Below are 8,607 nucleotides of genomic sequence, written 5' to 3' on the forward strand. Positions count from 1 at the left end.
GCTCGCTTCCTGATCTGTCCATGGCATGGTGTCTCCCGATCTGGCCGTCGTCGTCCCATGTTGCTAGTTTCCCGATCTTTTCAGATCTGGCAGCTAACTGGTGATTCAGGCTGCGATCTGGATGATCTCTATGGCTTGGAGTATGATCAGGGGAAGCACACGGGGCTGATGCATGGAGGCATATGCATACACATGCGTGGACATGCATGCACATGATCGGCGGCCGCCCAGGTTGCCGGCTAACTACAACCCATAGTGCTGGCTGTTGGTGTCCACCTAGGACTATGTCATGGGAGATTGGATCTGGGACAGCGGCGGCCTCGCCGTGGATTATGGCCTCCATCAAAAGTTTATGAAAGTTTCATCTCTGCAGATGTGATGGCTGACTTCGGCGGCGAAATGCAAATTGTGGACGATGTCTTGATGCAGAGGGATTGTTGTGCGGAATAGAGGGAGGGGTTACAAGGGGTTGCTACACAAACAAGATATCCCACTGTCCTCCTTGGGATGGTGCCCACCGAGTAAACAAACACGATAGAGGATATCGATCGTCCGCTTCCCTAAACAGGGAGAGCCTAGGTGGCAGGTTTCAAAACACGACACGGTTCATATGCTTCCAAATGTGCCAACAACATAACATGACGAATGCATTTGCAGTGTGTGAAGCAAGAGGATTATGAGTTGATTTTCATCGATTCTTTCAGCTTCTTCACCGAAGAGCTAGTTTCACAACTTCTTGCATCGTGATACCTCGCATGCCTAGGGAAATAACCAATAAGATATCAAATAGGATAATTTGCTTGATAAATTCCACTTTATTACATGGAGAAGAATAGGAACACCCCCCAATGCTCAGTTGATTCCTCTTCTCTGATGATGGAAACCGAGGCATATATACGATGGACTAGGTAGAGAAATCGAGTAGAGTGATAGGTGTACTTTCAACGTCATTTTGTCGCCATAAAGAAGATCGTTAGTACTCTACCATAGGAGTAAATAGAGAAACATCAAGACTTCATAATACCGATCTCTTATCATTCTTTTCTAATTGCCAAATCTTCGCGCATATATCATGGAAGTGAGAGAAATCATCAACATTCCTTATGTGGCAAGCCTTTCTCTATGACCAGTTTTAGCAAGGAAAATCAACTCAATTCTGACGTACTTTATTTTCACTTTTGCAGAATTTGTAGCATTTTCCCATTGACCAAGTACTTGACTGAAAAGATGAGACTAGTGTGAAGTACACCAGTTCTGTTCTTATCGCCCCACTATGATGTGAATTGGATCCAGGGAGTCTGTAAGCCTGTAATTCTAGCTAGTTAATTCACCATAGTATTGGTGGAAAACATCTCCAAAAACTATTTGTAGCATGATCTTGCATGCATTAGAGCAAGTACAATAAGGTGACATAAGCAGGCTATAAGAACTAAAATATTGTAGCCAGCTACAACACGAGCCCCAAAACAGTTTGTGGGTTTGTAAGGTGGACCAACTATTTATAAAATAGTACACATGTAAAATGTACTATTGTACATGTCCGCTATTAGATTGGTTGTAGATGACATGACAGTTCCTTATAGCCGATAGTTGGCTCTGTTATTAATTATGCTCTTAGTAGCCAGCGCTCCCACCACCACTTTCCTCTATGATCAAGAAACTCAGAAACTCTATTCCAGTTCCCTCCAGCAGGAATTGTGAATAGGACTCCATCAACTTTCCTTCAGCAATCCATACGCTCTCTCCGAATGCATGGCTCTTAACTTTTCCTCCGTTTTCTCTTCCTATGTTTTATGGCTACGGTCTTCCTCCATTCCTGTAACCTTTTCCAATCCTATGGTTTAGGTTCCTATGTCCCGAATAGGGCCTCACTGTCCCTGGCAAAGATGAGGATAGACAGACCCGATCCCCTCCATGGCGCCATCAGGGAGCAGATGGAATGTCGGGAGGGCGTCGAAATCAGCTGCTAGGCGATGTGCCACAAGTACAGAGAAATGGGACTCCAGCTGTTTTGTTTCTTATTTCCTGATCCAGTTCCAGCTCTGTACGCTAGACAGATAGACTTTCAGTCCACATCATGTACATAATGTACAGATAGACAACCATCAATGCAGAAGGGCAGCAAAATATTCCGAGAAAAAGGCAGAACATCCCATACTTTTTTTTTTGAACTGGGCATAACCCCTTTCCATTACTTTGACATAACGGAAATACAAAGTTCCGAAACTGAAGCTACCAAGAAAACTGGAAAGGGGAAAGCGAGTTCAGAGCATCCTTGGGAAACCCAGTATAAGCACCCGTCATCGAGCAGCTTACCATGGGGCGAAAACCCAAGGACACCCAAAAACGCAAACTAGACCTAAACCAGGAGTGTTCAAAAAATTTTAGGATGCCAAAAGGCTCACGCAGGAGCGACACCACAAGCTCACACAGGAGCAGGCGACAGAGAATAACTAAAATAAGCATGACTAAGGACCCCAAGACTATCAGCTCCACATCCTCACGACCCAGATTTTGCTGACCACGTCCTGTCAGATCAGTCCTGTGCCTTCTCGCCTGAGGCCGCGCAGATCCTCATCATGTTTGATGCGTTGGCCCTGAGCATCTTGGCCCCCCGCTCCATCGCCTCCCGATCTTCTCCAGTCATCATACCTGCCCAATAAGACATGAAACCACATGCAGAGTAAATTGCTGCGAAAGGAGTCTGTAACTTTTTTCCCTCGAAGGTAGCCTGATTGCGACTGTTCCAAATTGCCCAACAGATGGCCGCAAGCCTAAATGTATAAAAAAATTCTCCATCTGGGAGGAAGACATAACACCAAGAGAAGTATTACCATATATTGTTCGGGCACTTGTCCGTGCCAAAAACGCACCCCACCGTCCTCCAGATTACCCTGGCCACAGAACAAGTGAAAAAAAAATGCGTCGACGTCTCTCTCCCCCTGCAGAAACAACATCTGGGGTTGCCTGCCCAACGTCTTTTGCTCATGACGTCCCTAGTCAGGATAGCATCCTGGAAGACATGCCACATGAAAATTTGGATCTTTAAGGGGATTTTTGTTTGCCAAATCCACCTATAGTTACACCCTGATAAGTTTTTTTTCCAGGTGATCGTAGACCGACCTGGTCGTAAATTTTTTCTTTTTACCCAGAGTCCAAATAACTTGATCAGGTTCCTCGGACAGCACCCAGGAGTCAATTGTAGCTTTAAGCTCGTTCCACTGATCTAACAGCGGCGTGTGTAGTTGCCTTCGGAAGAAATCATCCCCCACACCATTTCTAAATTTCTCCACCGTGATTTCTTGCTTATTGCAAATGCTATATAGCATAGGATATTTTTGATCCATAGAAATTTCTTGATTCAAGGGATCTTTCCATACCCTAGCAAGATTGCCCGAATTCAACACTACTTTCCTACCTGCTAGGTAGTATTCCTTTACCTTCATGATTGCCTTCCACATAGGGGAGTCACTAAATTTGCTTTTGATAGAGGTCACCGTGTCTTTTTTCATATACTTTGCCCGGATCACCTCTTGCCACAACCCTTGTTGTGTTTCTAGCTTCCACCACCATTTGGTGAGAAGGCTAATATTCTGTTTACGGAGATCTTTCACTCCCAGGCCTCCTTTGCTTTTAGATCTACAAATTCTGGACCATTTAACTAAGTGGTATCTCTTGCGTCCCTCGTGTTCTTGCCAGAAAAAACGTTTACGATGTTTAATCAGCTTCTCAATGACCATCTTAGGAAGAAGAAACATGGACATATAGAAGTAAATGATACTAGTGAGAGAGGAGTTAAGGAGGATTAATCTTCCTCCCGAGGAGGCCGCGTTGCCTATCCAAGTTTCACAGCATTGAAGAAATCTATCATCAGCAAAATTCCAATGCAGGTTGCGAAGAGTGGAATAGCTGACCGGCACTCCCAAATATTTCATAGGGAAATGACCAATATGACAGTTAAACAAATCTGCATAAAAGGCCACTGTATCGTCATCCCCTCCCACGCACAAGGTTTCACTTTTCAAGAAGTTTATCTTTAGTCCAGACATAAGTTCGAAGATATATAGTAATAGTTTCAGGTTCACAGCTGCTTTTTTATCATGCTCGAAGCAGATGACTGTGTCATCAGCATATTGGAGAATGGCCACCCCATCTTTAACAAGATCCGGAGCCAACCCCGTGATAAGTTTCTCTTTATGAGCATTACAGATCATCTTAGACAGCGCTTCAACAGCTAGGTTGAAAAGAAAAGGGGAGTGGGGATCGCCCTGGCGCACCCCCTTGTGGCTCTGAAAATAAGGTCCTCTTTCATTATTCAACTTGACACTAACAGTACCATTGTATAGGATGTTTTTGATCCAGCCACACCAGGTTGCACCAAACCCTCGGTCGCGGTGACAATCTAGGAGGAATTCCCAATTGATTTTATCATAGGCTTTCTCAAGATCTAATTTCAAGACCACCCCCACTTTTTTCTTATGATGAGTATGATGAAGTATTTCATGCAAAGTGAGGATCCCGTCCATGATATTTCTATGCTTGATAAATGCATTATGGTGCTTACTGATCAGAATATCAACAAACATTCCACCCGGTTATCTAAGACCTTGGTGATAAGCTTATATGGGCATCTCAGAAGACATATTGGACGATACTGTTGTATTTTCTTTGCTCCTTTCATCTCGGGAATTAGAGTAATAATGCCATAGTTCAGACGAGCTATGTCTAACTTGTTCGAATGGAAAGCTTCGAACAAGTGCATGATATATTTTTTCACAAACTCCCAACAGTGCATATAGAATTCCGCTGGGATGTTATCCGGCCCTGGTGCTCGGTTACATCCCATCCCGAACAAAGCTCTCTTCACCTCCTCCTCTGTGAATTCACTAGTGAGCAAGATGTTATCCTACTCACTAAGTTTTTCCTCTTCCGACCACGTATCAGCAGATAAGTGAAACATGTTGCCCCTAGCAGGGCCAAAAAGTTCTTTGTAGAACGAGGTTGCGTGTGCTAGTAGGTTCTGTGTACCCTCAATCACCACCTCCCCCGCAGCGAATGAGTGAATAGTATTTTTTCTCTTCCTCCCATTTGCAACTCTATGGTAGAAGGTTGTGTTTCGATCTCCTTTGAGCAACCAACGCTCATTGGAGTGTTGTAACCAAAACAACTCTTCCGTAATCAGGAGCTCGTTTAATTCTGCACACAAGGCAGTTCTCTCTTCATAAATTTCTGGACCAAGGGGGCCATTTTCTTCCATCTTTTCTATTCTCTCCAGTTCTTCTTTAATGTACTTTTTCCTTTTCCTAGAATGCCCAAAGGAGTGAGCCCCCATCCTTTGAAATATTTTTTGATACGCTTTAGCTTTATGTTTAAGATGTCGATGGGATCTTCAGACTTTACAGGCTGTTCCCAAATCTCTTTTTCTTTGATATAAAAATCTTCATTTTTAAGCCAGCTTAGTTCAAATGTGAACTCTCGATCATGGGAGGGGTTGGTTTTCACAACATCAGTGGCCAGAAGCAAGGGATTGTGGTCCGAAGTATCTCTTACCAATTTACGGACAGATACCAATGGGAATAGCTCTTCCCACTCGAAACTCATGAGGATTCTGTCTAATTTCTCCAAAGTAGGATGTTTCTGTTTATTGGACCAAGTGTATTTACCCCCCCCCCCCCCATATGTATTTCTCTTAAATTCAGGGATTGTATGACATCATTAAATCTGTCAGTGTAGTGAGAGTGTGTCAAATTTTTGTTCTTCTCCTCACTGCTGCGGAGGATATTGAAATCTCCACCCACTATATAGGGGACATGAATCTGGGAGCAAGTATAAGCTAATTCATTAAGGAATTCCTCTTTTCTATCATCTTGGGCCGCTCCATAAACCACTACAAGGGTCCACATACTCTTGTGTTTAACATCGTACAAGTTAGCTTGAAGAAGGAAGTTACCAGGTATCCAGGATACCACCTCTAGAGTTTCTTTCTTGATACCACAAAGGATACCGCCAGATTTGCCAATAGAAGGAGTCCAGTTCCAATTATATCTATCGAAAGGGTCCATCTTTCTTAAAGACTTACGGGAGAACTTTTTCTTCATAGTTTCCTGAAGGCCTATAAAATCTAGGGAATGATCTCTCATTAGGTCAGAGAAGCAGTTAGACATCCCTTTCTTCCCTGCTCCTCTGCAATTCCAGAAAATACCATTCATATTAAGGTGTTGTTTTTCCCTCTTCTGGTAATCCTACTAGGAGGTAGAGTAGGATTACCCTTTTTATCTAGCAAGGAGACATGATTTTTTTGACTTCTGGTCACAGGTTTGGATATAACCACATTGACTTTTCTATCTCTTTTCTTTTTAGATTTAACCACTGTGAAATTCTCCTCATCTATATCGTTTTCATCACCCCATCTCAAACTAAGGGGAGTTTGGTCCCCTTTGGCATTAGTTAATATCATAGGATTCTCCATATTCTTTCCATCCTCTTTCTTTTCTTCCTGAATGTCATTATGGCGATATCTTTCAAGTTCTCTAAGCACATCAATGCAAGCAAAGTCTGTATCAGGAATATTTACTCCCATTTTAACCGCTTTAAGAATTAATTCAGGATTAGATAGCGTATCAAAGGAGTTGGGACTATTGTGATTACCTTCTAGGTTTCTCTTTTTCATTGCTGCCATAGCCTTGTCGTCCATCCTTTCCGCTTTGTTCTGCACATTACGCAAGCTGAAGCGTAGATTTTCTTCGGTGACAAGAGGAGGAGTAGGAATCACCTCATCCTCCCCCGCTTCGTCAGGTAGCTCAACTCTGTATGTACTGCCCCCACCCAACTTGCTTCGTTTGTATTCATTCACCTCATTCACCTGTGAACATGATCTCACAACATCAGAGTATAATTTTAGGCTACTCTTGAATATATGAGGAACAGATTCTTTTTCATTGTCAAGGTTACTTACACCATCCTCCCCATGTCCTGTTCTTGGGCCATCGTATCAATCAACAAAGTGGTATGTAAGGAATCATTAGACTCAACACTTTCCTGCGACTCCCGAATAATGTCCTGTTTCTCTCCCTTGGACGTGGAAGGAGCCAGCCCAGGTCCGGGAGAGATACTGACCATCTTAGCTCCAGGAGCCGTCTGCATAGGACCATCTTTCCCCATATTTTGTTCAGGTTTCTGAGTAATCTCAACTGATTTTTTTCCTCTGTTAGGCTCCCTAACCAAAACCTGTTCTACTTCATAGAAGAAGTCATAGAAATGACCTCCAAGGACTGCCTCAGCAATGACAGGGATTTCATCCACATTCCTGCATCCCATTTTAACCCGAACTGAACTTGGGCGATGTAAGGTAGCACCGTCAATCTCAAGTGGAACACCAACTAAAGATGTAACATAGGCTAGGTTTCTTTCACTTCTCTTGTCCAGAGGAACATTACTGACTTTCACCCAGGCCACCTCCATAACCCCCTTGGCCCCCACAGCAGATGACCACTGTGTGGCGTGTATCACCGCACCACTTGTTTTGAGAGTGACTTTGCTCACATAGCAGATTTGAGCTACAGCCCTGGGATTAGAAAATCTAACAACAAAAACTCCAGGGCCAATGGCATGAGCAGAGCAGCGCCAGCCCGTAGCCAAGTAGTCACTAAGATCAAGCTCCATTTGACGGGTCGATGTTTCCCCTTCTACAATAGTAACAACGATGCTATTGGCCCTCTCCTTAACCTGACTGGCAGTACACGAATCATGTATGAAATAGAAACCCTGCCCTTTAGACTGAAAGGCACACATAGGAGCAATGCAATCCCATGGCAGAAACTCGACGCAGACAGAAGCAAGATGACCTAGTTTATTGCAACGCTCACAGAAAGCTTGAGGGCAGCGTGCAGGAGGATGTTCAGGAGACTTGCAGATTGGACATAGGTCAAGATTCTTGGTAGGGTGCACCTGATTTTGTTTTCCATGAGGCCGCTGCTGTGGTGGATGAGTGCGCTGCTCTGCATTGGCGCCACCCGAGCCCGACAGTGCCTGCGCCCTGGCACCGGCCGAGCCCGACGACATCTGCGCTTTCTGCACCCAGATCCCGCCGTCGTGGACCTCGCGGCGTTTCCCCGCCGCCTCCTCTCATCTGGATGTGTCGTCCGACGCCGACGCGGCCTTGGACGAGTTGGAGTTGGAGTTGGTGTGGCCCCCGTCGTCGTCGCGTCTCCAAGAGAAGTTGTTGCGCTTTCCCCCTCAGCCATTGCCGCGCCCAGGAGCTCGGCCCATCCCCCTTCCTGCTCGTCCCGCACCGGCCACCTCTCGCCGATCTCCATAGTGCCCGCGTCCCCCCTCGGTCGCCATAGGAGAGGAGGCGGCCACCGTAGCGAAGGATCTCGCGTCTCCCCCCACCTTGCCTTTCCACCACCCAAATGACTCTGCTGGCCTAGATCTAGGGTTTCTCTCCGCCGCCCAGAAGTGGGAGAAGGAGGACTCTAGGTCAAGCACCGGTCGGGGCGTGGGATTTATACCTCCGGTGTGTGGCTGGGAAGAGGTATGGAGGGTTGGATTTCCTCCCACGTGTCGCACATCCGCCATTGGCGGGGAGGGTTGTGAGACCTTGGGTTC

General features: G+C 45.3%; 1 pseudogene; it reads right to left on the bottom strand.

Annotated features, from left to right (window-relative positions):
- Positions 1-2,536: 2,536 nt before the first annotated feature.
- On the bottom strand, positions 2,537-8,343 carry LOC147961038 (uncharacterized; annotated as a pseudogene).
- Between the last annotated feature and the right edge of the window lie 264 nt (positions 8,344-8,607).

The sequence above is a fragment of the Triticum urartu genome, chromosome 7A (genome assembly GCF_056163025.1).
Source record: "Triticum urartu cultivar PI428250 chromosome 7A, HENAU_Tu73, whole genome shotgun sequence".
Classification (NCBI taxonomy): Eukaryota; Viridiplantae; Streptophyta; class Magnoliopsida; order Poales; family Poaceae; genus Triticum; species Triticum urartu.